The sequence below is a fragment of the Macrobrachium nipponense genome, chromosome 17 (genome assembly GCF_015104395.2).
Source record: "Macrobrachium nipponense isolate FS-2020 chromosome 17, ASM1510439v2, whole genome shotgun sequence".
Lineage (NCBI taxonomy): Eukaryota > Metazoa > Arthropoda > Malacostraca > Decapoda > Palaemonidae > Macrobrachium > Macrobrachium nipponense.
In genome coordinates, this window is record NC_087210.1 from 56,804,544 (window position 1) to 56,829,330 (window position 24,787).

The following is a 24,787-nucleotide window of genomic DNA, read 5'->3' on the forward strand; positions in this document are numbered from 1 at the left end:
TCAATGGAATGGCCAAGAATCGAACTCGCGGCCACCTAGGTGGCAGGCCAGCACATACCGACCACGCCACTGAGGCGCTTTCTAGACAACAGTAACTATGATTCTATTTGGCATTCGGGTTTGAAAGAATACTCTATTGGGGGTAAACGAGAGGCTCCACCGAGATTCCTCTCAACCACGTTCCTTTGGCGTCTTTCAGCTTGGGGCTGCAACTTTATTCAGCATGCAAGAGCTGAACACAAGGAAAACTTGCGTCGTCGGGACACACCTTTGTACTTGTTGTATCACCTTCCTCCTTATATAATGAAATGGGCTTTTCTTGGCACCCATTTTTTCATCTTTCTCTCCTGTAACACACCTTACACACCTTGGACAGTCACTTATCACGCTTTTACCACATCACTGTTCCAAGGGATTGTATTTACTCCTGACAAAAGTTCATTCTTCAGTAATTTAACTCAAACCCTTATATCTACAGCGGTCACTTCATGCATTCGCAAAATCTAACAAATCCTATGCACTCGAGCCTCATTCACACCTGCCGCTGTTCTTTCCCCCAAATATCACTTCATTGACCAAGAAATGCATCGTCAGAAGGGAGCACTCTATTTACATTTTATTTTTGAAGAATTAACCGCTTTTCAAATCTAACGTTTGCTAGTACCAATACAGCTGCGTAGCTTGGTGGGTGGTAGTCCAGGAGCGATTCATAAACCTACAATGTGTGAGCCAGCAGTGCACCACTCAGACACAGCACTTGCTTTGGTCAATAGAAGTGAAGTCCCCAAATTCCCTCTGACTATATATATATGTATATATATATAATTATATATACACGCCTTATCTGAAATATGTATAGTATTATATCCAACCTACTGCCAACTAGCCCACCCACCTGTTAGTGAGTACCACAGTTCCTCGCTGGACGAGTGGTTTTCGCGCTCGGCTGCCAATCCGGTGGTCTGAAGTTCGATTCCCGGCTCTGCCAGCACGGAATCAGAAGAATTTATTTCTGGTGATAGAAATTAATTTCTCGATATAGTGTGGTTCGGATCCCACAATAAGCTGTAGGTCCTGTTGCTTGGTGACCAATTGGTTCCTAGCCACGTAAAAATATCTAATCCTTCGAGCCAGCCCTAGGAGAGCTGTTAATCAGCTCAGTGGTCTGGTAAAACTAAGATATACTTAACTTAGTGAGTACCAGTATCTACTGGGGTTTGGAAGAGGTGTAAGAAAAATCTGCCACCGTAACTCCTGTGCGTCGTAAAAGGCGACTAAAAGGATACTAGCTGCCCTGAAGATGCGCCCTGAAGGTGCATTTTTCAGTCAAAGGCGAGGTCCACCGCCAATAACTGTGGTTAATGACAGCAAGGGCATACAGTCGTAAAAACCCCATTGCGAAACAATAAACCATGACTAATGTTGTAAAGATGGTATGGAGAGAAGCGGTTTGGTGGAGGATAATGCCTTTGATAGAGGCAGTGGCGAAGGCGCATCAGGCAACCGACCCCTTAATGTAGGGATAACGGTGGGAAAGAAGATCGTCATATTTTAAGCCATGCTGAAAAATCGAAGAGTTGTAACCTTCTGGAGCCACCCACTACAAAAGCGAAGTATACACACACACACACACACACACACACACACACACATATATATATATATATATATATATATATATATATATATATATATATATTAAGCTACACATATATGAAAATGTGAAAATATACTAATTCCGAGGTAGAACGAAATAGATATTAAAGGACATTTGTAGATTAATGCTTGCATACGAATAACGGAGATGTGATAGAATTCACACGCACACACCCACACACACACACACACACATTTGTGTTTGTTTGTGTGTGAGTGTATAGTGATGGTTTTCTCGTTGTTTCATATTTGAAATTTAGAGGATTCGGTTTGAAATAAATTAAAGGATGTAGATGCATCATATCCCTGTTAAGGTTTCATCTCAATAGCGAAGAAATGTTACGTAACAGTTTACAAAGCATAAGTTCAAATATAGTAATAAATTATGCTGAATCTTGCATGGCCCAATTTTTCACAGTTCAAGGTATGCGGAACAAGGATCTCTTAATCTATACGAAAAAAAAATTTCCAAATCACAAATGGATCACAAAATGCGTTAGCGGGACGTGATAGCCTCATTAAATACTACTGTTTACCCCTTCATTGACGTAATATCAATGTAAGTTACTCTTCAAAACTTTGAAGATCACAAAGCGGCAGCTGGAGAGCGCATAATCTGAGTAATTGTCGCTCTGCAGAGGAAAATGTGTTTGGGTGGATGTTGTGATTGGCTGTCATTTGTGCCGTGAAAGCCATTATTAGGTTATAGCGCTACGCATTCATAACAGCTGGTATTTTCCCCGAGAGTACAGGATGATCCAAAATGATTCCGGTCATAGTGCTCGTTGGACATCACAAGCTATATATATCTTTCACAAAGTGTTCTCGTCTCGTGTTTTTCACCTGAAAGGTATTTTACAAAACGGCACAGAGATTATAACAACAATTTAAAATAGCTACTTTAAGGCAGACAGATATTTGAGAAAAGAGCCACGAAACTTTTTGGGCGACTCTGTGTGTTTCCAGCGCTTCGATTTGACGCCATTTAACCCCCTGGTGGCTGCTCGGTGAACTACTCCTCTTATCCACTTACCGCTCGTTACTGTGGCATGGCACTCAAAACACCTTTCACTGAACTTCGATCACATTTTTCCCATTTTCCGCCGCATTTCAGGACGGAATGAGAGGCGCTGCTGAGCGTTAAGATCCCAGTTAGTCGAAGGGATGCATCACATTCATGAGGCGAGAATGAACGGTTGCCAGTGAAGAGAATTTAAATATATTTTATCCAATTGCTCGAGCACTTTTCATTTCATTTTGTGTGGGACATATAAATACATTAGTTTGTACATATGTTTCTACATAAATTATATTCACAAGACTCCCCAAAATCTGGAGATTAAAACGTCATATAATTCCGCGTGTGGCTTCCACTCCTGGGTTGCACTTAAAAGCTTGTGTCGGATAGAATTTGGGAGTGAGGCCAATTTCGCCAACAGAGAAAATGGACTAAAATCACAAGGCGGATGAGACCTCACTCTCTTCCCTTTCTCTCTCTCCCTCTCCTGCCCTTTTATCCGAACCATGAAGGACAGCGCAGATCTGTGGGGGGTATTGCGTCACTTAAATGGAGGCACATGTTGCTTCAGAAAAGGCATCGCGAGGGTACGGCGTGTCCCTCGTACTGTACGTACACAGACGAACAGAAATCAAGATTCATTCACATTCCTAGTGGTAATATTTATTTTCGAAATAAAAACGCATTCTTTTGCTTTTGCGAAATGTAACGACTACCCCTTTGGAATAGTGGAATTGGAAAAATAGTGAGTATTACTTTATGGAAAGCCTTGCGGTGTGTGTGTGTGTGCCAGTGCAAGGTCTGTATTAATACATGTTCGTTCACGTATGTGTGCGACTTTTTTCTTTTAGGCCTTGAACCGAAAGTAAAAAAATAAATAAAACTTAAGGATGTTGTCATTATCTAAAACACCTCAAATACTTTCGTTTTACTGATCTGTCATATACATTTATCAAGTTGTGCCTTCATAACCTCTGTATACAGAAACGACATCTGATTGCTAAATGATGGTGAAATATCTACTTCAATAGACAGCAATACAGTCAGGTTATATCCATTAATTTCCCTCATCAGTCTGCATATATTTTGACCTACTTTCAATAGTCGTCTGACCTATTTCTAGTAGGCTTCCACGTGTTAAGAAAAGAAAATGAAGCATGATCAAGAATATACGATTGTATAAACTAAAAAAGAAATAAAGTTAAAGAGGAAATAGATTGCTTTTTAACGTCCAGGAATAGATGTTCATTTTTATTCCCGAGCGGATTAGTTCGCTTTTGAAATGTATGATTTTCTTTTTATGACAATTTATGATTGGTCTCGTAGCCAGGGCATACAAGTAATCAAATCATGCCGTGGCGCTGTAATTTCAAACAGGCAACTGGAAATGAATGAAAATAGAGTGATGTCAGTTTTGCAAATATTTTCCATTCTTCCTCAACGGACTCGATTTTTCTGAATTTCCATTTAATTTCAGTTTAATTGATGGTGCAGTAACATCAGCGATAAATGTCACTCGAGGATTTTGCGCTGAAATGACGCGAGTTACGAAGTAAATAAATCGCGTGTGTCTACTTTAGCTAGATGGAAACATCCACATACTTCGATGGATGAATTCCATAACAACATAACTGCCACATAAAATGCGACTGGAGGAACGCGGCAAACCTTGCTTACGTTAGTTAAGCATGGATCATGACCCCAATTACAGGACATTTGCTTTTTTTTATTTTGACTGTTTTTGATAGCTAATCAGTTAGATTTGGCTGCTAGGTCAATCTCGGGCTGCTCCGTATGAAAAGTAATAATCAGGATCACAATTAAGAAGATATGAATAATCAGGAGCGCAAACTAGATGATATGAATAATCAGGATAAAAAATTCGGAGACATGAATAATTAGGTGCAAAAATTAGAAGATATGAATAATCAGCAGCACAAAGGAGAAGATATGAATAATCAGGAGTACAGCTGAAAAGATATGAATAATCAGAACAAATTAGAAGGTGTGAATACCCCGGAGCACAAAGTAGTAGATTTGAATAATCAAGAGGATAAACAAGAAGGTATGAATAATCAGGAAGAGAATTGAATAATCAGGAGCACAAATTAGAAGATATGAATTATCCGGAGCACAAATTAGAAGATATGAATTATCCGGAGCACAAATTAGAAAATATGAATAACCAGGAACACAAATTACAAGAAATGAATAATCAGCAACAAAAAAGAGAAGTTATGAATAAAATAATCGGATGCACAAATTAGAAGACATGAATAATCAGGAGCAAAAATTAGAAGACAGGAATAATCAAGAGGGCAAAAGAGAAGATATGAATAATCAGGAGCATAAAATATGAATAATCAGGAGCACAAATTAGAAGATATGAATAATCAGGGCCACATATTAGAAGATATGAATAATCAAGAGCAATTAGAAGATATGAATAATAATAATCAGGGCCACATATTAGAATATATGAATAGTGAGGAGCATAAATTAGAACATACAGCAAGGAGAGCCAGTCCGCAGGATGGTGAGAATAATTCTTTTTTATTTGGAAGTTTGTCGCGATGTGACTCGCTGTAAAAAAAATGCACATTGTCACCGCCGCATTTACATATAAAACAATCAGTTTATTTTTGGTTAATTCTCTACTTGTTATTCTTATTTTTTGCAGGTTCCACCGTGAACGCTGTCACAGCTCTACCGAATGGGGAAAATGCAAGGGAAACACTGCCGAGAGGAGTCACTGTCAATAGGAGGTGCCAAACAACAGCAGACGCTGCTTAACAGTGAAGGAGAGGAGTCCAACCGAATTGTGAGCACTGTCACTTATTCAACCGCAGTAGGAACGCACATTGACGTGACAATGGTGCTCAGAATTAACAGAACGAGCTCACCGAGGACGTCTTGCGAACACTCTGGGAGAGGGGTATAAATTCTGTCATGTTACACCTGTGCATCATCATCACCAGGCAGAGGATGGTGAGTGGCAGTGGTACCACCCGTGAAACGGGTTCTTTTCACGTTAATACGTCACCTGTGCTAACATTGGTGGACACAGTGTACGAATCGCTAGATGAAGCTATTGAATACGTGGCGAGCAACCTTGAAGACAGGCACAACTTAAGCGAGGGTTTGGGTTGGCGCATCACGTCGCTACACAGTGTACAAATCAACATCTTGCGGCGAGAAATGGAGAACGTAGCAAACTTTAAAGAGTATCCCGCGGGAGTCAGGGGCGGCAGCCAAGTAGTCAACATCGAATCTGGGTACTACAACTGCATCATTACAGCGCTAGAAGCATATGTGCTACTCAGGAAAAACCACATCACACCGGGTAAAAACCTCACCAGGGATGTGAAAAACCGGATTAGGATGAATCAGATCAGCATTAAACACACACCTGACCTGCCACTGAACAGAGACTCCGTCAAGACATTGGAAAAAGACGACAACCTTAACATTTATCTGTACAAATTGTGCGAACTGGTCTTGGGAAAACATCAGAAAAAACGATGGACTGTGCATCTCGCTAGATGGTCACTACTAGACCGGCAGCCCGGACCATTGAGATACAACGATCGAGATACCGATTGTAACCCCTACTGGTATTTAGGAGTAGACTTGTAAACTGTGAAACTGACCGTCTGCCGAAAATGTATGGGTGGCTTACTTAACAAGCACCACTAATTGCTTGTTAGATTTTGGGTCTAGATCCAATATATGAGATACCAGATAAAACTAATATATAATATATCTGCAGACTCTACTAATTACAGAATGACCAGTGACAGACATTTTGGAGGGTGGGTTCACCCTGACAGACGCACTGAAAAGGGGAGGTTAATTGGATCTAGATCCAACTTAGGAGATACCGAGTAAAATTTACTCTACAATAGTACTGCACATCCTAGAATACTGTGGTGGTAATAACAGACGTTTTAGTGGGTGGTTACTCCCTGACAGACGCCCCACGAGTGGGGAGGGAGAGACAGGATCTGCATCCAACATTAGAGATACCAAGTAAAACTTGTACTACAATGGCACTGCACATCCTAGAATGCTGTGATGGTAATGCCAGACATTTTAGTGGGTGGTTACCCCATGACAGACACCCCACAAAGAGTGGGGGGAGGGGGGACAGGATCTCCATCCAACATGGGAGATACCAGGTATAATTTGTACTACAATAGCACTGCACATCCTAGAATGCTGTGATAGTAATACCAGACATATTAGTGTGTGGTTACCCCCTGGCAGACACCCACAAAGAGTGGGGAGGGGGATGGGGAGACAGGAACTGCATCCAACATTGGAGATACCAAGTAAAATTTGTACTACAATAGCACTTCATATCCTAGAATGCTGTGATGGTAATGAAAGACATTTTAGTGGGCGGTTTCCCCCCTGACAGACACACCCTAATAGGTGGGCAGAGGGAAGGGCAAGCCCTGATAATGAATGTCTAGATTAGTATAGTGGGCTACTATTGACCCGTATTATATTTAATAAATATTTTTATCCTTTCTATATCCTTTGTATTTATCTAACACAGTGTTTCCCAACCTTTGACACTTTGAGGAACCCAAGACAATTTTCCTCATCCCAAGAAACCTCAATACACACACACACACACACACACACACACATATATATATATATATTATATATATATATATCTATATATATATATATATATATATATATATATAGATGTATATATATATAGAATAATTATCATCGAACCGTGATCCTATATATCAATTCAAGCTACAAAATGTCCTTTAATATCTAAATTCACTTTACCTCCCAAATTATATATTTTCATATATGTACCGAAGGGGAATTTTTTTTTTTTTTCTTAGTTGATAATAATTTCGTCCCCCCATGGGATCGAACCACCGTCCAAGAGGACGGGGACGAAATCAGGACAGTCAGTGACGCTATCCAATCGGCCAACAGAGACGCTATAAGTTCATATCAATTCTGACCTTACAAATCACCCTCGATCTAGGTGCTTTCGTAATTAGAATCGATATGGAACCCCGTCTACCATGTTAGCCAATTCGAGTGTGTGACAGCACGTAGCCTTTTTGTTATGAATAATTATCACATCGAACCGTGATCCATTTATATATCAATTCAAGCTACAAATGTCCTTTAATATCTAAATTCACTTTACCTCCCAAATGATATATTTTCATATATGTACCGAAGGGGAATTTTTCTAGTTGATAATAATTTCGTCCCCCCATGGGATCGAACCACCGTCCAAGTGGACGGGGACGAAATCAGGACAGTCAGTGACGCTATCCAATCGGCCAACAGAGATGCTATAAGTTCATATCGATTCTGACCTTACAAATCACCCTCGATCTAGGTGCTTTCGTAATTAGAATCGATATGGAACCCCGTCTACCATGTTAGCCAATTCGAGCGTTTGACAGCACGTAGCCTTTTTGTTATGAATAATTATCACATCGAACCGTGATCCATTTATATATCAATTCAAGCTACAAATGTCCTTCGGTACATATATGAAAATATATCATTTGGGAGGTAAAGTGAATTTAGATATTAAAGGATTTGTGCTTGAATTTGATAGCTATATATATATATATATATATATATATATATATATATATATATATATATATATATATATATGTAAGCATTTGTATTAATTACCTTTAATAAAAGAGAGGGAAAAAATCTCGCACGATATGTTACGATAAAATAAATTATAGGACTACAATTTCTTACGACATGTTTAACGAAAAATGTATACTTATAAATAACAAATAATTAAATAAAACATGAATTCTTACGGAACACCTGGCGATCGTTCACGGGGTTCTGCGGAACCCCGGTTGACAATGGCTGATCTAACACAAAAATTATTTATTTGTTTCATATAAATAACAGTCATCTGTAGGCCCATAATAATTCAGTCATATTATTTTGTCAAGCAAGCAACTGACTTCAATTATAGTAGGGGAGCCAGGGGCTAGTTGGCTACAGGGGTAAGTTGGCATATTCAAAATGACTTTAAAGTTTACCAATAGATAACTCTAATACATAATGTGTAATTGCCACGTGGTTCCTCAATTCCCAGCAAAATTCTATAGAGATAGAAGGTAGGAGCTCGAATTTATGAGACAATTTTCTATTTTGATGGTAGTGAGTAAATATTTTAATCTTTCTGTTATTTGCTATAACATCTATACATTCATAAAGATTATTTTTCAATTATAGCATAGTTTTCCTTATGGTTTAAAGATTCTATACTATTAAAATTATTAATTCAAGGCTTCTTGGTGTGGACTGATAAGCGTTTTTGTACCAAATGGTAGGGATGGGGCAAGTTGGCACACGTTATTTGATAACAATAGTAAGCCTATTTATTTATATAATTTACGTTTTGTTTCTGGATTTTTGGAAGGATAATGAGATTAGTTTCCTATTATTTCCTCCACATTGTTCTCACAAGTTGCAGCCCCTGGATTTTAGTGTTTATAGACATCTGATGAAATGTGTTAACAGGGCATGTGATTCATGGATGACTGGTAATCAAGGATCAAGTATGCCCATCTGTGACATTCCTGGTAAGGTTTCATCGGCTTTACCTCTCACTGTCACTTATTCTGATATTTTCAATTGGTTTAGGATTGATGGAATTTCAACTTTGAATTACAGACTATTTCAAGATTTTGATTTTACGGGTGGTTATGTAACAGATTGAGAGATGTCCGAAAAGACAGATGGGCTTCGGATCAGTCATCAGCGTGATACAGAGTTTAAGAACTGCTCCTGTTGATCCAGAAGAAAGCTCAGCTAAAGAGAGCCTGTGTTTGGTAAGCCAGGAGAAGTGTAGGTCCAGTGCAGGGCATATAACATGTGGGAGCATGAAGACTATGACGAGGATTTATCTCACACCTGCCACAATTACAACTAGATGATGATCTGAAGTAATAATGCCTTATATTTTGTATTTTGGAAATTCAGAGGGTATTTTTGCTATTTGATTTAAATGCAATGTAGTAATTTTCTTTTAATTATCAATGTGCCAACTTACCCCGTGGGGTAAGTTGGCACGAAAAGTTATTTTTTTCTAAAGCTTATTGTTATCTTACGTTGAAAGCAAACAACAATTATTTTGCTCTATGATAAAGACGAATGTTAATATTTTTCAATGGTGGTAAGAATTTTGCAAAAATGTTTGTTTTATATTCGCAATAACCAAAATTGTAAAAAGTGTGCCAACTAGCCCCGGTCTCCCGTACTCGCTTTAGCTTTGTTTACGAGATGAAAATTAATGTAGCGGTGGTTGGAAGACTGGCACTATAAAGTAGCATATAAGTTCTTATCATTATTAGAGTTATTGCTGTAAAATGTCTATGTACATAACATTTGTTAAATAGAGTAATACGCACCCATTAAATAGATAGTAATACATATGTAATATATAAGCTATAGTCAGGGTACAGATCATAATAATTGCGCTACAGCCTACTCGGTTTGTTTTATCGAAGCAGGACTACCTTCTTTTGGTTTCAACTGACGTTCATGCTAACGAAATCATGGATACATTTTTGTATTATCAGTTTTATGAATGAATATTGTTGTTACTATAGTCGATTTTTTTTCGGCTGGTGTAAAATTCGTCAGATATAATACACCTGGCTGAGGAAGGACACAGAGGATCTCTGTTTTTTAAACAATCTCTCTACACACCAAGTTATTTCGAACATTTCCATTCTCTCAAGAAGATTATGAATAAATACAAGAGCAAACTAGACCAAAAAAAATAATAATCACCTAGCATTAATGTAAAGAAAACAAGAGAAATTAAAAATTAGTGCGATTGTCAATTTTTTCTATCGTTAATGTTTAAGAGTCAGTGTTTAGCGAATTGTTAGGGTTTAGAGTAAGCGTTTAGTGAATTTTTATGAGTAAATGTTTGATGAATGTTTAGGGTTTAGTGACTGTTTAATGTGTCAGCATTCAGCGAATGTTTACTGAGTCTTTAGGGTTAATGAATGTTTTGTGAATGTTATTGAATGATTATTGTGCAAGTATTCAGTGATTGTTTTGTCTTTAGGGTTTTAGTAAATGTTTTGTGAATGTTAAGTGAACGTTTAGTGAATGTCTTGTTAATGGTAGTGTTCAGTGAATATTTAGTGCGTAAGTATTCAGTGAGTGTTTAAGGTTTTAGTGAAAGTTTTGCGAATTTTAAGTGAGCGTTTAGTAAATGTCTTGTGAATGTTAGTGTTTAGCAAATGTTTAGTATGCAAGTGTTTATTAAGTTTTTAATGAGTGGATGTTCATTCACTATTTAGTATTCAATAAGTATTTAGAGTTTGGTAAGCATTTAGTATTTAATGAGTGCTTAGGGTTTAGTGAATGTTTAGTGTTTAATTAATGTTTAGGAATAAGTGAGTGTTTAGTGAATGTTTACCAGGTGTTTGAGGTATAATGAGTATTTAGTAAATTTAGTGTTTTAAGTGTTTAGTGAGCATTTAATGTATAGTGAGTGCCTAGTGAGTGTCGGGTATTCAGAGTGTTTTGTGTTATTGAGAGTGTGTGTGTGAGTGTATGTTAAGTGTGTGTGTGAGTGAGTGTATGTTAAGTGTGTGTGTGTATGTGTATATAGTGAATGTATGCAAGTGTGAGTGCTTACTGAGTAGGTGCATTGTGAGTGTTGGTGTTTAGTGATTGTACTACATTACTGTTTATTTAGTACTTCGCTACCATATGCAAAGAAAGTCCTGTATTTACACAAACCATTTATACTTGACACCTAAGCACTCCAACCACAATGGTTGGAGTGCTTAGGTGTGTTTTCGTTAGGTAATTTTTCTCTGTGAAATTGGGTCGAATAATAATAATAATAATAATAATAATAATAATAATAATAATAATAATAATAATAATAATAATGATTTTAAAAAGTAATAGTAATAAAATATAGTACTAAGAGCCGGACCGAGACCTTTCAATATGGCCTTCCGAAGTCACTCTCGGCAGGGAGATCGCTACTCCAGTGATTGACGCCCTATGCCTTGCACACAGCTAACATATTTGCACATTCGGTTGTCCGATTTTTATGACGTGAGGATATAATATGATGTTAGTGCCTGTCTACTGGATATAATGAACAAATAAAGAAAAAAATATTACTAGGGAGAAAATTAGCCGAATAATGGTCGTCAAAGCCAGCATCGATAAAATGTATTGAAACACATTACGTAGGCTGCCTGTGGTGCGTGTCGGTGGGTAGTTAAGAGACAAACGCACTCAGCTGGCTTTAAACATCAAACTGCGTATCATCTTTATTTGAGTTTAGATTTTCTTCCCTGAATATATATGGTACCTGATACTTGGTGATAGTGTACAGATCAATTTGAGTGAAGCAGCCGATAATAAGTGGACTGACTATTAGATAATTGGCATGATATTATAGGCCAACTTAATTTGGGAGTCAGGAGCTCCAAGTTGTATGATCGTCAACTTCGGGAGGGGGAATAAAATGTGGGAAAGTGTTTTAATCTTTATAGTTAGCGTATCCTGAACAATTCATTCACATTTCCGTTTCCAGTAATTATTTGTCATGTGATACATCATCTCTGTGAATGTGCGGGTGTTAAAACGACTCTCTATGAAGGGACTTTGGTCTTAATATCAATCGAACTCCCATATCCGATAAAAAATTTCATTTCATCCACAAGAACCAACAGCAAATAAAGAACAATTCAGTTATGGTAAGACACGTTGGGCTACGAACCTCGACATGGCTGCAGTGTCCTAACTATAGGCAAAAAAAGACGCTATTAAAACGAGAATACTTATCTTACATTTCTTTTTTTAGAGGAATTGAGAGTGGCATCATATGACTGGTTTAATTATTCAAAAATGGCTCAGCACACATACTTGTAGCTGTCGCCAATTGTGACCCCCTCCATTCAGATAAAATACTTTGTGTGAAGTAATAACTCCAAACCAAAGGATAGTGCGAATATTATATATAGTATATATATATATATATATATTATATATATATATATATATATATATATGAATAACTTGATCACGAAGTATATAAAACGTGATGCTATGTATAAATAAAGGTTTTTTTTGCCACGAAGGAAAAAAAAATGAAAAAACGAGATAGCCGAGTACTTTCGGTCCTATTCGGACCATTTACTGAGGCATACTGATTTTACAAAGAACACCATAGTCAAAAGAAGGCTTAATATACAAACTGACACTACCAGATTAGCCATAAGGGCGATTTTCACTCTACAGAGAGGAGGAGTCGCCGTAGGCTAGCCACACCTTGAAGGATACCCGTAGTAAACAAGTGATTCTTCCAGAAAAACAGTACATTTTGAAAACAACACAGGAGCATATACAATTTAATATCATGAATTTTTACACAAATTTTCCCAACAAAAATTATTATTATATATATATATACAGTAGAAGTCATAATACTTTGCGTGGTAGGGAAGATGGAAGAAGAAAAAGAGTACAACAAACTAAAAATATTCAGGAAAAATCAATTATTAAAGCAACCATCATAAAATTTGGAATGAATAATCACCAACTCCTCCCCTAGTACTTGATAGGCATGCCACAACGTTTACGGACTTTCTGTAGTGTCCTTGGCATTGAATCTGAAAACCACTGCAGGAGGGACTCGTACAGATCGTTCCAAGCGCGTTTCAAACTTTGCGCTGCAAGACGTGTCCACATTCAGTAACTTTCTTTTTATGATTGCTTAATGATTGAAATGGCTGGGGAATTCCCTGGCTAGTCGTGGATATGTTTAATTCCACAATCTCTAAGCAACAAAGTATTCTGTTTGGCGGTATGATCCCCAGTGCTCGAATCTTAATCCAATGCCATTGAAAATCAGCCATTGAAACGAAAAAAAATTCGGCTGAGTGAAATTGACTAATTGGGAACTTAACTAGAGCTACTGGCTCACTCACAGAAAGTGTAACTCTGTGTAAGAGCTCTTCAGTAACCTCTTGGATGTTGCGACAGTTGGATGTTGAATTCTTTTCTTGGGCTCTGCCTTAGCCATTGCTAACATTATTTTGTGTGGTTGAGTGAGTGTGGTTGTATTAACAATGCCTAAACCGTATACTTCCATTGAGATATCGTGTGAGAGTGATACAACTTTACGAGGAAGGCCTTAAAACTGGTGTAATTAGCCAAATAATTGGCGTGAAACAACGGAATGTCCAAAACATTCTGAAAACTTTTCGTGACTCGAGAGGGAAAGAAGTACCCAAGGGTAGGACCAGCCCTGGGAGGCCCCTTATTATTAGTAAGAGGGAGTTAAGAGTTCTCGCCATGAACATTGAGACCTCAATGTTCCTAGTGAGAACTCTTAACCCCTTCTTACTAATAATAGGGGGCTTCCCAGTGCTGGTTCTAGCCTTGGGTACTTCTTTCCCTCCCGACTCACGAAAAGTTTTCAGAATGTTCTGGACAGTCCGTTGTTTCACGCCAATTATTTTGCTAATTACACCAGTTTTAAGGCTTTCCTCGAAAAGTTGTATCACTCTCACACGATATCTCAATGGAAGTATACGGTTTAGGCATTGTTAATACAACCACACTCACTCAACCACACAAAATAATGTTAGCAATGGCTAAGGCAGAGCCCAAGAAAAGAATTCAACATCCAACTGTCGCAACATCCAAGAGGTTACTGAAGAGCTCTTACACAGAGTTACACTTTCTGTGAGTGAGCCAGTAGCTCTAGTTAAGTTCCCAATTAGTCAATTTCACTCAGCCGAATTTTTTTTCGTTTCAATGGCTGATTTTCAATGGCATTGGATTAAGATTCGAGCACTGGGGATCATACCGCCAAACAGAATACTTTGTGGCTTAGAGATTGTGGAATTAAACATATCCACGACTAGCCAGGGAATTCCCCAGCCATTTCAATCATTAAGCAATCATAAAAAGAAAGTTACTGAATGTGGACACGTCTTGCAGCGCAAAGTTTGAAACGCGCTTGGAACGATCTGTACGAGTCCCTCCTGCAGTGGTTTTCAGATTCAATGCCAAGGACACTACAGAAAGTCCGTAAACGTTGTGGCATGCCTATCAAGTACTAGGGGAGGAGTTGGTGATTATTCATTCCAAATTTTATGATGGTTGCTTTAATAATTGATTTTTCCTGAATATTTTTAGTTTGTTGTACTCTTTTTCTTCTTCCATCTTCCCTACCACGCAAAGTATTATGACTTCTACTGTATATATATATATCGAGCAAGAGAAAGAGGGAGAGAGAATATCGAACCAGAGAGAGAGAGAGAGAGAGAGAGAGAGAGAGAGAGAAATAATAACTATATACATGTAGGACTAATTTATTAGTTGTTCATTTATTGAGGTCCTTCATAAACATCTTACAGATATATGGGTCCAAATGGTACATTCCCAGACTAAGATTTAGGTTGTTTTTATTAGTGATTTGTATAATTGCCGATTCCAGTAAATTTCTTGAAACATAATCATTAGATCTAGCAATTACCGAGGTATCACCCCAATTAATACAATGAGATTTTTCACTCAGATGGATAAACAGTGCATTTGAAGTCTAGGCTGTTCTAACTGAATACATATGCTGCTTAATCCGAACACATAAATTTTTACTAGACTGACCAACGTAAAACGATGGGCAATCCTTACAAGGAATTTTGTAAATGATGTTGTTATTTGTTACGGGACTATTCTTAATTAGCATATCTTTAATGGTATTGTTATAAGAGAACACTACATTAACATTAAACGATTTAAATATTGATTTTATGGTTTCAAATCCACAAAAATAAGGTAAGCTAAGTACATTTTTAGGCATTTCTTTTTCATTAATAGCAACATTATAAAACTTTTTATGAGCTTTTTGATAACATAAATCAATTAAATGAGGTGGGTAGCAGAGATCATTTCCTATCTTTTTAATGTATTCTATTTCTTGGTCCAGGTATTGTGGACTCGTGATACGCAAAGCGCGTAGGAACATAGAAGAAAAAATTGAAATTTTAATATTAAGATGGTGGCCAGAATAAAAATGTACATATGTTAAATTATTTGTGGGTTTTCTATAAATACTGAATTTGCATTGGAAAAATTCTCTATGTATTAATGCATCTAGGAAAGGGATGACATTGTTATTTTCAATTTCAACAGTGAATTTTATGGATGGCACTAAATTATTCAATTTAGACAGTAAATCATTTACATCGATACCACCAGGTAAGACTACTAAGATATCATCGACATATCGGTACCATTTTAAGGGCATAAGTGTGATATTCGGGAGGTGTTGTCTCTCAAAAAATTCCATATATATGTTTGAAAGGAGAGGTGATAAAGGGTTACCCATGGCCATACCAAATATTTGTTGGTAATATTCTCCATTAAAAATAAATCTGCAATCACAAATACATAACTTAATTAAGGAAATTATGTGACTAACGGACATAGGCAATTCATGCAGTACAAGTTCATTACTTAAATATTCTAGCACAGAGTCAATAGGGACTTTTGTAAACAAAGAACATACATCAAAACTGACAAAAATATCGCTAGAGTTTAGTACAATGTTATTTAATTATTCCACAAGATCAAGAGAATTCCGGATGTGTGAATTAGATACAGTCCCTAGTAGCGGGGATAACAGTTTAGTAAGATATTTAGATAGTTTATAAGCAATTGATCCTACAGTAACCACCCACTAAAATGTCTGTCATTACCACCACAGTATTCTAGGATGTGCAGTGCTTTTGTAGTGTAAATTTTACTCGGTATCTCCTAAGTTGGATCTAGATCCAATTAACCCCCCCTTTTCACTGCATCTGTCAGGGGGAACCCACCCTCCAAAATGTCTGTCACTGGTCATTCTATAATCAATAGAGTCTGCAGATATATCATATATTAGTTTCATCTGGTATCTCATATATTGGATCTAGACCCAAAATCTAACGAGCAATTAGTGGTGCTTGTTAAGTAAGCCACCCATATATTTTCGGCAGACGGTCAGTTTCACAGTTTACAAGTCTACTCCTAAATACCAGTAGGGGTTACAGTCGGTATCTCGTTCATTGTATCTCAACGGTCCGGGCTACAGCTCTATACTGCTAATCACAGTGTGGCAGAATCACAAGCTCAAAAACAAGCTGCAGAATCCCCCCCACATATACCTAATCAGTCCAGCTACCCAACCCACCCCAGTCACACTTTCTTCTTTACACAACAAAATACAGCAGGACCATTGACAAAAAAAAAAAAAAAACATAAAACACATGTACTTACCAATCAATCCAGTTACTCCCGGCTATCCTGTGCTGTCCACTGGTCGAGGTCACAAGAGATACCAACAACACAAAATATCACAACCCACAACCCAATAACACATCGACCAAGGACTACAACACAACAACCAAGGACCACAACAACAACAACAACACAGCAAACAACCAAGGAACACAATCACAACCTCACACATAACAACAAAAACTCAGCAACACAATAAACCACAAAAAAAGACCACTGCACAACCAACACAAACAAAGGCAACACACCCCCACCAACTACACTAAGAAATCACAGCAACAAAGACAACAGCACAGGCACAACAACTCTAAGCAACCAACACCAACTTAACAACAAACAAAAACAAATCAACAAAACACAACTCAAACAAATCTCAATGCCTTCACCAGACTGCTAACACTACTATCTCTCACAGCTTCTGACTAAAGACTGACTAAAGACTAAAGACTCACAAAACTCTCACTCAAAACACAGACCTCTAACAGCAAACAACCCAGCCAGAACTCACTAACAGCCAATACAGTCGTTAACTATCCACACAGCAATTACACCCTCTCTCTCTCTCTCTCTCTCTTCCTCTCTCTCTCTCTCTCACACACACACAGACGTTGTCAAATGGAACTCCATAACTCCTCCATATTTCCTCCCCTGTTACATTTGACAACGTCTCCTTTCACTCACAACACCCACACTAAATAGCCTTCTGTAACACCCACGGATGCTCAGATGCAGGTCCCCTGGATCTTGTTTGATGGTGCTCATACACACTCTCAGTTACACCGCCATCAACTTAATTCTCCCAGATCAATTCCAGTCAGACTACCATTACCTTCTCCCTCACTACCATCCCCCCAAATCCCATTCACTATCTCATCTACCCCTTCTAACTCTTGTCCGAACATCTCTCGTAACTCTGCCACCAAATCACTTACCTCATTTACACTCCTGCCAAACTCCCAAAGAGACTCATTCATACTGCCAACTACATCCTTACTACCTGATTCCCTTCCCGATGAAACTTCACTAAACCCTGACAATTCAAACCCACACACACTATATGTATCATCCTCCCCTCAAAGTCATCTGTATTACACTGAGTAGCCTTATCCACCATTTTTACCCTAACACTAACCCCTCTATCATGCAGCTCACATTTCTCCCTTTCATTCCCTTTCCTTACCCTTTTCCGCTTTCTTCCATACTCAACCAACACTAACTGCCCATCTTCCAGACCAATTTGCTCACTGACACTCGGCTCACATTTATTCACCCTCAACCACTCACTCATCGCATTCTCCCAAACATACTGTCGAATACTAGAGGACCCACCCAACTGAATCCCCTTTTCACTTAGTTTCCCGAATTCCAAGCCTGACTCATCCTCTTTCGCCTACACACACTCGCCACGTGACCTTCCATTCCACATTCAACACATTTCGCATGCTGTTCTTTACACATCCTAGCATAATGCCCGTTCTTCCAGCAGTTGCCGCAAACTATATTCATACTGGTACCCCGACATCCACTAGCAATGTGTCCTGCCTGGCCACACCTATAACATTTAATATCCCTATCTTTCTTGCACTTGCTCACTAAATGCCACGTTTGCCCACACCCGAAGCACGCTCCTAACGCCCACCGACATTCATTCTTCCTGTGTCCAGGCTTACCACATCTATAACACTGCTGCTGCTCCCGCTCACAACTAACTGACCCTACTCTTCCAACACTCGCACTCCTATCTCCTTTTGGGCTAACTACATTCACGTTACTTGCCCTAATGCTCCTATCTACCACCCGCTCTGCCACTCGCCTCGGCCCTTCCAAAACTGCCTTCCTATAGCTTTTAAACTCTGGTACAACCTCAGCTACTTCAGTCCTAACACTAACACTTCTACTCTCTTTCATACACCTATCTAACTCGTAATCCTCTGCTACTTCTAAAATGTCATTTTATGTTAACCTTTCATTTGTCCATCGCATTTTCTCCTTACATTTCAGATTTATAAATTCATATACACTCTCTGGTACAGTCGCCAACAACTTCTGCACTAACTCCTTACACTCATTTATCCCTTCGTCCCCAAACTTTTTTCTGGCTAATGTTTCTAACTCACAAACGTACATCGACAATGACTCGCCAACATTCATTCTTGCCTCTTCAAAATCTTGCTTTCTCCTATATCTAACGCTACTCTTTATCCTCTTTGCCTGTTCTACAATCCTAGCTTTTACACTCTCATACGGCACATTCCCTATACTCATAATTACCACATACATATTCAACAAAAATCCCATCAAAAAGCTACCTAACTCTCTTGCCCAGACTCTCCTTGTTATCCCCATACTTTGCCTCACAATACCTCTCATATTCCTTAAAAAAGTCCCCTATGTCCCTACTACCATATTCCTCGTATTGTGCACATCTGGGTACCTCTCTCATATACACAGCCTTTCGTACTTCCCGCTCACTCTCACTCTCACTTTCGCTACTTCCATTCTGACCCCTCTTTCCCTCTTCCGAATACAGCGAATCCACTTCCATACTCCCGTCCATACCCCTAACTACGCTCTTCTTACCCTTCTTCTTTCTACCTACCTGTTTCCACTCACCGCTATCCAAATCACTCTCAGCCTTTCCCCAAAGTATTCTGTCCTAATCTCATCCTGTCCGTCACCCTTACTAACCTTCTTTCCCTTAGTCTTCTTTTCCTCAGCCACTTTCTTATTCTTGTCTTCAGGTTTATCCTTACCCTGTGTCTTCCCCTTCTTTTCCTTACCTATTACAACCGAATCACCTTCTTCACTCGTACACTCATCCATTCGCTCTTTCGCTTCCTTTACCACTCCTGGCCCGTCACAAGACCCAGTAGGCCTACCTCCTACAGCTCCCTCTCCCACGAATCCCTTCATCATTTCCTGCATCATCTCTTGCACTGCATTCATCATTACCCCGAACTTTTCATCCATTTTCTCAACCATTCACCTCTTCTTTCATTTCAACTTTCGCCCTCCTTAGCATTCCTCTCATTTCCTCTAACTCGCTCTTCAGCTCCTCACACTCTATCCTCAACCTCTCATTCTCCACTTCCAACCTTCCCTTAGCTTCCCTCGCCAACCGTAACTCCTCCTTCAGCCTCTCTATCTCCTTCAACCCTTCCATCCTCACTTATCCACCAATCACACAACTCACTACCCAATTGCCCTGCAGCTGCCGCACCAACAGCCCCATGTTGAAGCCAAAAAATAATGTGGCGGAATCACAAGCTCAAAAACAAGCTGTAGAATCCCCCCCCACATATACCTAATCGGTCCAGCTACCCAAGCCACCCCAGTCACACTTTCTTCTTTACACAACAAAATACAGCAGGACAATTGACAAAAAAAAAAAAAAAAAAAAAAAAAAAACACACACACAAAACACATGTACTTACCAATCAATCCAGTTACTCCCTGCTATCCTGTGCTGTCCACTGGTCGAGGTCACAAGAGATACCAACAACAACACAAAAAATCACAACCCACAACCCAATAACACATCGACCAAGGGCTACAACACAACAACCAAGGACCACAACAACAACAACAACACAGCAAACAACCAAGGAACACAATCACAACCTCACACATAACAACAAAAACTCAACAACACAATAAACCACAAAAAAGACCACTGCACAACCAACACAAAAACAACAACACAAACAAAGGCAACACACCCCCACCAACTACACTAAGAAATCACAGCAACAAAGACAACAGCACAGGCACAACAACTCTAAGCAACCAACACCAACTTAACAACAAACAAAAACAAATCAACAAAACACAACTCAAACAAATCTCAATGCCTTCACCAGACTGCTAACACTACTATCTCTCACAGCTTCTGACTAAAGACTGACTAAAGACTAAAGACTCACAAAACTCTCACTCAAAACACAGACCTCTAACAGCAAACAACCCAGCCAGAACTCACTAACAGCCAATACAGTCGTTAACTATCCACACAGCAATTACACCCTCTCTCTCTCTCTCTCTCTCTCCTCTCTCTCTCTCTCTCTCTCTCTCTCTCCTCTCTCTCTCTCTCTCTCTCTCTCTCTCTTCCTCTCTTTCACACACACAGAAGAAGTTGTCAAATGAAACTCCATAACTCCTCCATAACAGATGACCACCATGCACTCATCAATGACATATTCACCTATGTGAAGGCATTCCGCTACGGGGTAAAGACAACGAGGAGAGAATACACACTTATATGTAAAAGAGAACATGTTTGCTTGCTTGTATGTATGAACGCCATACAAATCCACATTTTTTGATTGATTTTGATATCCCAAGAGACAAACGAAGATGAAGCAAAATGAGAGAGTAGTTATTAAAAGATCATCAATAAACCGTTTCTACGCAAGGTGAGATTGTCAATGTTTATTTGAGGGATCCTCAGAAGATAAATAAAAAATTCTAAAAAGTGTTAACCTATGATCTTCGGCGCTGCAGCGATGCAGGACTTTGTGGATCGGAGGAGACCATATACCCACAAATCTCACTGGTTTCTTGAGCAGTGCCAATGAGCAGAGGGAAGGCGCTCACTGCTGGCCAAACAAAACCTACTGCAATGATTTGGCCCTGAGTTGAAAGGCTTCCCAAATCCTCAAGAATCTCAATGGGAAAGCGTCATTCAAGACACATGGAGGAGGACGAACGAATGAGCACCCTGTCTCCGTCTGTCTCCAGGGAAGGAGGAAGAATTCGAAATCCCAACGGGAAAGCGCCCTTCGAGAAACATAAGGAGGAGGACGAATGAACGAGCACTGTCTCCGTCTGTCTCCAGGGAAGGAGGAAGAATTCGAAATCCCATCGGGGAAGCGCCCTTCAAGACACACAATGAGGACGAACGAACTGTCTCCGTCTGTCTCCAATGAAGGAGGAAGACTTCTAAATCCAGAGAGACTAGTCGAAGCTTCCGTCAGATTCTCAAACCAACCTACAGCTTCAGACACAACACGGAATAAAAACAGAAGCTTCGGGAGGAGACCAAATGTCTGGTTCTTACAAGTAACCCTTAAATGTGAACAAGAGGTACAAACAACCTATCAGAGGACACTCCACCTGCCAGCTGCTGTTGAGAACGAGGTTGAGCAGATTTATTTTGGGATCTTCCAAAAGACCTACAAGAAATGTAACCCTTCTTCAAGAAATTCTAAATTCTGAATATATATCTATTCAGAAATTCTGAATACATATAAATTCAGAGTTGGAGCGATGCAAGACAACAAGAACAACTACCTCATTACTTTGGTGAGCAGCGACAGTGAGCAGAGGGAAGGCGCTCATTCCTGGCTAAACAAAAACCCTCTGCAATGATCTGGCCCTGTGATGACACCCCAGCAGTGAGGCAGCAATGCCGACAAAAGCGCAAGGAGAGAGAGAGAGAGAGAGAGAGGTTGTGAGAGAGAGAGAGAGAGAGAGAGAGAGAGAGAGAGAGAGAATATTACTATTTTACTTACGAGAACATACATGTATATATATGTGTGAATGCATATATAAATGAGAAAATATCTGTGTTGGTTTGTTTGTTTGTATGAACGCTATGCAAATCCACATTTCTTGACCGACTTTGGTGAGACTTTAAATATAGTCAATATCAAAGCGGGAAAGGTCTCCTGGTGAAAACAGAATTAAAATCAGACCATTGGGTAAAGTGGGAGGGGGGCTGTTGGAAGTGGGTGAAATGTAAAAATAACCAAAACCGACAGATATTAGAGTCTAATCCATAGTTTTCGAGGTCGTTGAGATGAATAGTATCACTCCCGATGCTTTTTAAGTCCAAATTCAACCCTGATAGGAATGGGCAGGATGGGAAACACTGGGAAAAGATTACGTCCAGGTCATTTAGAAGTGAATGTGCGCTTGATACTACATCCGAAGGACGGCTACAACTGCTAATATATATATATATATATATATATATATATATATGATATATATACTTATAGATATATTATGTATATATATAGAAAATATATATATCTATATCTATATATATATATATATATATATATATATATATATATATATATATATAGATATATATATATATATATATATATATATATATATATATATACATATATTCCAGTATTTTCTTATATATATAAGAAAATACTGGAATATACTATACACATATATGTACATATACAGGGTGTCCATAAAGTCCCAATACCATTACAAGTATTTACGTATTGCTTGCAATGGTACTGGGGCTTTATGGACACCCTGTATATACATTTACATATTACTGTACTTATACGTATATACGATATATATATCTTAAAAGCACTGGTAGCAATATATATGTAAGTGTTTACATAATAAAAATATGGAATGTTAGTCCATATATATAAAAGACTAAAACTAAAGAGGTCAACCAGATTGCTTGCAGGAATGTGATCAGACTAGAGACGATAAGATGACATATACAATAAAGTAGGCTAAGATAACATGCCGTCACCTGTAGTCATTCAATTGTTTATAAACTTTAGTCCAAGCCTCCTGCTTGAGACAAACACCGTGACCTATAGCTCAAGCGGCCTACGTGATTAGTAACTATGTCATCTGATTGTATGTTCGTATGTAACTATGTCATCTGATTGTATGTTCATATGTTCGAGCTACTGTCTGCTCCTTTATGACTGGTAACCGAGATGGTAGTAGAGCAGAATAGAGTTAGCTATCGTCATTAGAAGACCTGTACCTCTTTACCTAAGCTTTATCATGTAGAGAGAATAGAATTAGCCATCATCATTGGCAGAAGCGATCAAGCTATCGTCATTAGAAGACTTGTACAATCATACCTGATCTTCACCATGTAAATTCAGAGAATATAAGTATTTTTGTACTTCGTGGTTTCTACTAGATCCTCACCTCATCACCGAATCATCATGAGTTTAACACATGTTGGTCATAACCAAGAAGATAATACCGACTTCGTAAGTGATCTACAAACCCCAAGACACTCCCATGAATATGGAAGTGCAATACCAACCGACTTAGCGTAAGATTATCGCAAGTCTAACATTACCTCATAGGGCGCCTTATTATACAAGGAAACAGCCCTAAAAGTGGTGGCAGCGTCCCAGAAGAACTCTACAACGTCCTACGAAGAAAAGCAGGAATAATGAAGTATCATCATCAGAAGTCAACGACGACGAAAGCAGCAGATTCTTCAAGCAACCTAGTATCATCGTTTAGTGAGCGACTTCAGAAAACAACAAGAACTCTTCAAGGACGACGACGAAAGCAACAGATTCTTCAAGCAACTTAGTATCATCGTTTAGTGAATAACTTCAAGAAACAAACCCGACGTGTCCTTTTTCCTACGGCAACGCAAGCTTGTCGTCTCATTAGAATCATTCAAGAAAACATCGTTATTGAGCATTTCGGCACTTCACGAAACAAACCGAACACGTCTGCAGCATCGGATCTACAAGGGCTCAAATCATCCAAACATCGCGCACGGGGGAAACTCAAGCCAAAAAACCAGGTCATCCTCTAAATAGAGAAGGAGGACCAAGGCCGTGTGTCGTTATCGGAACACCGTGACTTCCCACAAAAGCAAGCTAAGTACAATTTTTTATTCATTTGGAGTAACTTTGAGTGTTTCCTTTACAGGTCAAATTTCGTTATTCCTGTGGCTGAAGATACGAGACATTCTTAATCTTACTTTTTTACAGAAATTATCTACATAAT